This window comes from Coturnix japonica, chromosome Z (assembly GCF_054131305.1).
Source record: "Coturnix japonica strain WE chromosome Z, WE-NBRP24, whole genome shotgun sequence".
Lineage (NCBI taxonomy): Eukaryota > Metazoa > Chordata > Aves > Galliformes > Phasianidae > Coturnix > Coturnix japonica.
Window position 1 is genome coordinate 74,213,420 of NC_140702.1, and position 9,548 is coordinate 74,222,967.

Consider the following 9,548-nt stretch of genomic DNA (forward strand, 5'->3'; position numbering starts at 1 on the left):
TGACCTCAAGGGAAACTTCTCATTGTGAAAGTGTTCTACTGCATTTCATAGCAGTGTTACACAGTGCTGTCTTTGGGGGTTACTTTTCTCATTCCATTCCATAATGCCTTTGTAACTCCACAAAGAATGGACACACCATAGGTAAAAAGACAGAACATCATTTCCTACCTTCCCTTACCTCACTGCAATCACAAGGCAGAAAAGTGTGTTTCCCACCAGAGAGGAGAGTGCAATTGGTGTCCCTGCCACAGACAAAAGAACCTGTTGGTCACCTCCCGTGAGGTGCACGCACAGGCTGTCAGCTTTGCCTCCTGCATCCCACACACTGCAGAGGCAAAGAGGAGCATACCTCAGGTGTTTGTGAGCAAAAGTCTTTTTATGTCTGTTCAGAGTTCATCCAACAGCTCTGATAAAGTGCAGATCTAATTGCTCTCATAAAAGAATGTATCTTCAATGAAATAATTAATTTTCCCCAAATTGCAGAAGTCCTTGTTATGCAATTTTATGGCTTAAATTCTTTATCCTTTAGATGTTGATACTGGAAATGACTTAGTTAAGGTGATGGAGTGGCACTGAGGATGACATCACTGTCCATTCGACAGTATTTGGTTAGCAGAGCATGTGAGCCTTCTCTGTCTTGGTGACTGCAAATATAACAGTGCCCATGTTTCCTTCATACTTGTCAAAATTCACTTTCATCTGAAAATACTGCTGCATTTTTTATCCCTGCTTCTTTCATGGCCCTATGTTACGTCTTCCATTTCACCTTCAACTACTGCAGGCTTCTATGTAGCAGCTGACTCAGAATAGGAGTATCGATAGCATATACTGTGGGTAGATACATTTGTATGTACACACATGAACAAAATATAGAGTATATATTTACTATATATACGTGTATACTGATATATATACCGTAATATATACTATATTCTGTTCATACTAAAAAAACACAAACCTCAAATAGATATGTTATGTTTATATACCATATATTTATAAATCTGTATAGCTGTGTAATGTAACTCGTTCCTTTTATTTATTCTAATATGAGAGACTATTATCTACGGACAGTATCCCAGCATCTTCCTTGCCGTGCGCTTGGAGTTACTATCATGGGCACATCCAAGATGAATTCAACTTTCAAGAAACCTTGGATACTGTTAAATCACCTGTGAAGGAACAAAGAATGTGCTTGATTACTTCGGTTGAATAGCTTTATTCTGGATCTCTCTTAACTAAAGCTAAATCCAAAGACCTGTGAAGGACTCAACCAGCAAACTACTCTCAATCCTGCATAAGGGAATAGGGACCGCCTCTTCCAAAACAAGACGTGGCATTGCCATGGTATTGGAAAGAGGGTGCTAGCTTTGGAAAAACAAACAAACAAACAATGCTTTTCTTGCTTGTCATGATACCTACGGATTTTTAAGACATGGGGAAAGTTTATACTTGGCCTCCTTTACATTTATTAAGGGGATTTTTTTTCATTTTTTTAAATGGAAAACTTAAAATGGTTTTATTTTTTTTCCTGACAGTTGTAGGTTTTACCTAATATATTATATTATATTACATCAATTATGTAATTTATTTAATTAAGTCTTAGAGTAGATAGAAATATCTGTTCAGTCCAAATTCAGTACCTATTTTAATTTTATCTTTGAAGTTCAGTGGGAGTTTTGCCTGAAAACAGGATCAGGGTCACGTGTTAGTTGTTTGTAACTATTTAATTCAGCCATTTGTGAATTTGGGTTAATTGTTCTTATTTATTCATTTTATTGTTGTAGTGCATCAGAGATGCCAGCCTGTATTAGTAGATACACTTAAAAGTTAGCGTAGTTTCCTAAAGCAGCCAAGTTCTGTTACAGGCAGGAGGAAAATAATGAGTTACATAAAACATGAGTCTATTTTTAGATTCTTCTTTTAATTGATTTTAATCATTAAATATCAAAATTTAAATTATTTAAGTTAATCTCATCTGATTAGAAAGCGTGTTGTACCTTTATTGTGGCACACAAAGCCTTCATAATATAATTTATTTATTTAACTTATTCATCATCATCCCAGGATGCCCTTGTATAGTTTTGTTTTTTTAATTTTGTTTTTTTAATTTTTTATCTTGAATTAATTTTAAAGCACTACGGATTATTTCCTGTCCAAAAACAGAGCAAATTTTGAGGACAAGCAATGAATATTCAACCTAAAACCGTGCATTCAGAAACAACAGGAAAAAGAGACACTGAGATACTTTGCCTGAACTTTGTGGCTTCTTAAAACTTAAGCTGGGGGAAAAATAATCCATGCCAAGCAAAAAGAGAGAAACCCTTAACCTAGCTGCTTCCAAGAATGAACTTCTGTGTGTGTAAAAAAGAGAAAAAAGAAAAAAAAGGAAAAAAAGAAAAAAAAGAAAAAACCTTTCTATTTCTAGTGAGAACCAAAGAGGCTACCTCACTGACTTTTTCCATTTGTAATTTTAATCGTGTTGATGATACCAAAGATACCAAAGATTTCTTTCTCTGTGCGGTCTGCATTTTGCTTGTGCTCTTTTATAGTTTTAACTTTTCTCTCCTACTTACAGTAATGTACAGCTGCAACTTAGATACCCCAAAGAAATACTTCTGGTGGAAGCTGCTAATTCTGAAGACAGCATTTTCTTTGTTTTCCTTATGCCCTTCTGACAGGCAAAAAAGTCCAAGACTGTCACCCCCTGCACCCCACCAGAGCCCAGTGGCTGGAGCACTTGTGTTGAGCCAGGGGTAGATCTGGGCTGCGTTTCCAGCCCAGCCCTTGGTGAAAGGCTGCAGGCTGCTGCGTGGATAAAGGGGTGGGATTCCCTCTACTGAGTTCCAGACAGAGAAAATAAGCATCAAGTCCCAGCACAAACAAAGCCCTGGGCACAGGGAAGAAAAAGTCTTGTCCATTCTTTGACAGTCTGTAGATGCCAGCAGCAGGCAAGGAGCCTGATGAAGGAAAGGGTTCATGCAGCTGTGGTGAGGCAGGACCCATCACCCTGCATCACTCCATGTCACCTTGTATCACCCTGTGTCACCCCGTGTATCCCCATGTCACTCCTTGTCATATTGGAATCCATCATGGAGATGGAGGGTGAACCTCACGAGCCCTCTTTTCTTGACACGTTTCTTATATGTCCATGCTCCCTCTTGAGATCTGAGAATCAAGCTTGTAAAGAAAGGCTTAAATTATGCTAAAGCCAGTAAGATTAAATATTTGTTGAAGTCTTTTGCTGGAACAGGTTGTGTAAGGAGATGCAGAATCACCCAACTTGTTGTGTCTGCTCTTCTAGCGAGCATTTCATATGTCCTTCACTCAACCTGGAACACATTTTTGCCATGCTTAAACCATTGTTTTTCACAGAATGCAGTGTGTTTCTTTGCCAGTCTGAACTGATATTTCAAAGAAACTAACACGTAAGTGCAGTTTGCTCTCTGTGTTTTCCCAGTTTCAACAGGACTAATTAATTTCCTCACCTTTCAAGAAGCTATCAAGATGATACGTCTCTGTGTCACCCCATGTCACCCCATGTCACCCCATGTCGCCCCATGTCACCCCATGTCACCCCATGTCACTCCATGTCACCCCATGTCACCCCATGTCGCCCCATGTCGCCCCATGTCATCCTTTGTCACTCTGCCTGGCCACCGGGAGAATAATGTGTGCCAGGTATGGACCGCTCTCGTTCCACACCAGGGCAGCTGCACCCCAGGATGGGTGCTTCTAGGAGCCCAGCAGGCAAGGGACAAGGCAGCAGCAGCTCAACCCTAATATTTCTTTGTTGTTGTTTACAATTTCTATATGAAAACCAAGTAATTATTTTTCTCAATTTAGCTACGAAACAAATCCCATGAAGCTTCTATTCATATCCTGTTCCTAGGTGATTACTTAAGGTTGGCTGCTTGGGGAATAATTGTTGCCCATTCCTTTTTTGTTCCTTGTATCCTGTTCATAGGACTGCATGCAGCGCTCTGGGGAGCCAGGCCCACCTCATCCATCACTTGTACACTCATGCAGCCCCCACCATTTCCTGATGCTAGCAGAGCTCATACCCCATGGAGAGCCAGAGGAAGGGCTGTGTGGGCTGGCAGATAAGGTGGGGGAAGGAACCCCTTGCCCAGCTCTCAGGCTGGGCCCTGCCCTGAGGTGCGTGCACTAGGCCGCAGTGGGCTGCAGTAGGCCGCACTAGGACATGCTAGGCCGCAGTGGGTTGCAGTAGGCCGCGCTAGGCCGCACTAGGCCGCACTAGGCCGCAGGGGATCTGGCCTCCCACTGTGGAACCACAGCAACAAGGTGCCAATGGCTCAACACAAGCTCCACTTTCATTAAATGTTGCCTTTTATTTTGTACTTCACCTTCAAGTTTATGGGAAAAATAGAGGGACTTGTCAAGTGTGCTTTTTATATCTCTGTGTATTCCTTCAGTAGAAAGCTATAACAGTTCTCAGGATGCCTTCCCAGTGCAGAGGAGCCACTGGTGCTGTGCGAGGTGACCCCTCCACGCCGTGCCCTCTTGCCATGCCCTGTACAGAAGGGTTGGGGATCGGATGGACATAGAAGATGCTCAGAGTTGGCAGGTTCCTCTTAACAGTAACTGCGTTTCTTACCAGACACATGCTTTACTTGGAAAGTGTAACATTACCACGGGACGAGTGCCTTGCTTGAACCAAAGCAACGATTTTGCCAGTCTAGACCTCTCTGTGCTTTTTTTTTATTCTTCCTGTGAATACCTCAGCTTCAACTGGGCCGCCATATCGTACCTGGTGGGCTTTTTGTACTGTGGTGCTTTGCAATGCAACTCTGCAAAGAACAACTTGTAATAATACCAAAGGCTTTTCCCCTCCCTTCCCCTGCCCTCCCCTCCACGCTCCCCTCCTCCCCATTACTCCCTTCCCTCCCTCTCTCCTCCCCTCCCCTTCCCTCACCTCTCCTTCCTTCTCCTTTCCTCCCCCTTCCCTTCTTATTCTCCATTTCCACTTCCCTTGTCCCTTCTCCTTCCACACCCCCTTCCCTTCTCTTTCTCCTTCCTCTTCCACTCTCCTCTATTTCTTCATGGTTCCAAAGCTTTAATATAAACCTGGGCATGTTGGCAACGCAGACCGTGCAATCCCTTACCGAATTTTCTCAGATATACCTCATAGATAATAGTTGTTTAGAGTAATGTTATTATAGCGTATGTAATAAATTATTCACTGTTTCTTTTAGGTAACTGTGATCTAAAAAAAAAAAAAAAAAGAAAACCACGAAAAAAAAAAAGCTTTATACGTTTTAGGTTGTGCTTTTGTAATAGACAAAAAGGTGCGCTTAAAAATGTATGTCAGTCTTTCTTCACGTTGGATTTTTTTTCTTTGTTTGTTAATTATGGATTGAGGAAAAGTTGCAGAATGAGCCCAAAGTTTACAGTTTTCATATTTTGCTGAAGAAACAATCTGTGTTAATTTGCTCTGTTGAAAAAAAAAAAAAGAAGAAAAAAGAAAAAAAAATAATTATTTTCTACATTTGTGCTACTTGGTCTGAACAGCAAATTGTTCTGTGTTACCGTGTAGTTTTATAATTAGCAACTGCCAATCAGTGCTATCATTTTTATGCATGAGACAAAAAAAAAACTTCTTAGCAATGTGATGCATCGTGGTTCTTAATGGCAACTTCTTTTCTTAAATTTGAAAGTAGATCTTTTGGTTTAATGGTATTTATTTATGCATGGGAGCCTGTTATCTGTTAGCAGTCGTGGAGCAGTCGTGTATACATTTAAACTGCGAAAATGTGCACAGTTTTGCCTCGTACAATGAAGTACCGATAAATACCAATATTTAGATCCGAGCTACTTGTGTTTGGATTGCAACCAAATCAAATTGAACCCCAGTTAAAATTCAATTGTTATTTGAGGAGAATCTGACCACCCGGCAGTTTTGCCCAGCCAATTTATAAGGCAGTCATTAGAAAACACATTGCACTGACAGCGGAGCTAGCTGTGCTTCTTCTCTGGAAAAAACAAAAAGCAGTTCCTTTGGCTTTATGGCCAAGCCAAGGCTGGCTGTGGGCTCCCTGTGGGCACTGCTGCTCCCGTTGTGTCCCCACTGCCACCCTCCCTTGGTCAGCATTGGTCACAGTGCTCTGTGCCCACTCAAGCCACCGTTCCTGCCATTGGTGAGTGTTGCTCTTGAGAGCTTCTGCTTTAACAGATTTATTGTCCATTACATCCTGGTCCAGACTGTCACGTGAACCAAAGTCACCAATGGCACTAAGCATAAAGCCAAACCAACTACTGAGTACACTTTACTTTGCATAGAAGAGTGCAACTTAGGGAATAGGAAGTACGAAAGTCGCAGTCTTCTAATGAGACATCTGGAGTTAACGTCTGTAGGGTGTTTATATTGTCTGTCATTAAGGGTATATTAGAGATGTGCTTTCATTAGTGCAAAGAATCATATTTTTATTTGGCCTTATAAAGTAGATTGTGACAATGAAAGCTTTGTAATACAGTCTGTTTATTTTTCTTTCTTGTTTACCTGCCAAAGACAGTAATAGATACAAGAATCTTAAAACAGGATGTTTCTTTTCTTTCCGTAAGACAGTTAATGATTGTAATTGCGTTTAATCTTCCAGAAAGCTTTATACGTTCTTCCGCAATAAGCAGAATCAGTGTTAGTTTCAGTAAACGCACCCCACGCTACCAGACCCCATAGACTCACACGCAGCACAGTATTTGCACTGCTCCACGTTAATTCTTGTGCATTGTTCAGTCCGGAGGAACGGGGGCTGTGTGAGACAATGGCAGTGGGCGCTGCTGTGCTCAGCAGTATGCGGTCCGGCTTACCAAAACTTTCCAAGGTACTCGTATTATGAAATCCAAGGTATATTTTATTATGCCATTTTATGTCCTTTTTTAACTTTGTGGAAGGTGATATGTTGAACTGAGTGTAAGCTGAGTTTTTCAGACAAATAAAGTAGCTAAAGAGTGAATGTTATTTTATCATTAAAGGGTTTTTACTCAATGATTTGTGCCAATAGATGTCCTTTATCCTAATGACAAGTACTACATTGTTTTAAAGTTTTTATTTATAGCTATTGATGTAAAACCCACACACCCATATTATTTGCCAAAGTTCAATAAAAGAGGAAAACAACCCTTGTGCTTTCTTGTGCACTGAGCTGTCCCTGTTTGTTCCATGCACTCTCATGGTGAGCAATGGGGGTCCTCCTGCAGGTGCAGGTCAGAGCATGAAGGGACCCTGTCCTGAACACGTTGTGATCACTGTGCTGAGCCAGGGGCAGGGCAAAGACAGGCCAAACGTGCATGGGAAAAAGCTGCCACGTTCATCTGGGAATGCAGCTTGTGTTGCTACCGCAAGCCTGACTGTTGCCAGATGTGAATTGTAATGGAGTAAGGAAACAAAGCACAGTATGAAGAATGGACCATTAGGAAACCTTCTCTCCCAGGCTGCATCCCACAAAGATTCCCCAGTGCATTCACCTGTACTCCTTCTGCTCATCACATGTAGCACGGTGTACCCACACTGCCCACAGCACTTGGGTCCTTGAAGGACAGAGAGCTGGAGCTGGTAGTTCAGGTCTTTTGTAAGGGAAAAATATAAGGCATAACTGTTAAGGTCTGTTGTAAGGGAAAAATATAAGGCATAAGTGTTAGGGTCTCCTGTAAAGGAAAAATATAAGGCATAAGTGTAAAGGTCTCCTGTAAGGGAAAAATATAAGGCATAAGTGTTAGGGTCTCCTGTAAAGGAAAAATATAAGGCATAACTCCCCTAATTATGCAGAGCTGAAAATGAAACAGCACAGTGTTTATACATGGTAGCCCCGTAGCTCTTGAGAAGGTTTTTTTTTTTTGCAGTGGAACATTCATTTTTCCTCCAGCTATGGACAAATCTTTCTTCCTCATAATAAGTGCAGAAAATTTAAGAAGAACCACAAAACAGAAATAATAATAATTTAAAAAGCACTCCCCTATGTTTATTTCTTAAAAAGCAAACACACAAACAAAACAAAACTAACGCAGCATAAAGATGGCACTTCCTCCCTTACTCTTTTGGCTGGATTAATTCTATTTGCATCACCATCGTTACAAATCAGCTCTACACAGTTTGTAATTAACGTCAAATAACTGCATTAATTCACCTGTGGTGGATCACAGTTCTGCTGTCCCCTATGCCAAGATAAGCACCGACTTTCTCAGAAGGTACTTCAATCCCTCCTACCCAAAGTTGACAATAAATACAGCTCATAAAATAACTGAGACACTGAATGGCTTGGCTTGGGTTGGAGGTGTCCCTTAAGATCAAAGAACCACAGAGTGACAGAACAAGTTGGGTTGGAAGGGTTCTTAATGAGCACAGAATCATGACATGGTTGGGCTGGGTGGGACCCCAGAGCCCCCCAGCCCCACTCCTGCTGTGGGCTGGCTGCCTCCCCAGCTCAGGCTGCACAGGGCTCTGGGTGCCCATGGATGGGGCACCCACAGTTCTGGGCAGCAGTGCCAAGGCCTTACTGCCCTCTGGGTAAAGAGTTTCCTTCTCGCATCTGACCTAAATCTCACCTCTTTTAGCTCAAACTTACTTCTCCTTGTCCTGATGCTCTGTGGCTAGCAGGCTCAGATGATGCTTTCAGTGACAGTGATGTCATGCCCACAATTAGGGCTGCAGAGGGACTGGGTGGGGGCGAGAACACTGAGAGCAAATAAATAAAATATAGTGACTGCAGTGAAACTAAGGCACCCTGCAGCAGGTCATTCCCATTTCTCTGTGGGACTACAAGGCTCGGGAACACTTCAAAGTACCTGATAATGTCCACAGCAGGCAACATGGGGACACCGTGAGCAGCCCAGGAAGGTTGGTGCCCAGCTGGAAACAGCCAGGTTGGTGCATGCAGTAAAGGGAAGGGAGGGCTGTGCTGCAGGAGGAACCTGCTGGGATGATGCCACACGCGGATAAAACCTCAGAGAGTGACTCAAGGGCACATCTGAAAACAGCGTAATGGCAGGAAGCCATAATATATTAAACCAGAAGATTAAAACAAACAAGGGCATTTTGGATCAGATTACACACTGCTTTCCTCACGTCTGACAGCAGAAGAAATGAAAGGCAGTAAAAGACAATCGGAGACCATAACGGTCTGATAGTTCGGCCATAAAAGTGCTGTGGGAGTGCTGCTCCCGGCACCCAGGAGCATTGCACTGAGTGCTCATTTAGAACTGCCTTGGAAATGCAACGTACTTGCTTGAGAAATGCCATTAGGCCTCAGTTGTGGGCAATGTTCACACGTCATGGATCATCCTTAAAAGCGACAGGGCCATGGCGTGAACTGCTCATATGAGAATTTACAAGAAAACAATGGCTCTGGAATGCTCTTCCAGCTTTGTTTGAGCATTAGCATTACACACATTTCCACAAGTCTTTATGCCAGAGAAGATGGCATTTCCTCAGCCAGCAAAGCTTGCCATGTGACCTATACAATAATAATATAGGTAATATATAATATAGGTAATATATAATATATAGGTAATAATATATATAAAGCATACAAAAC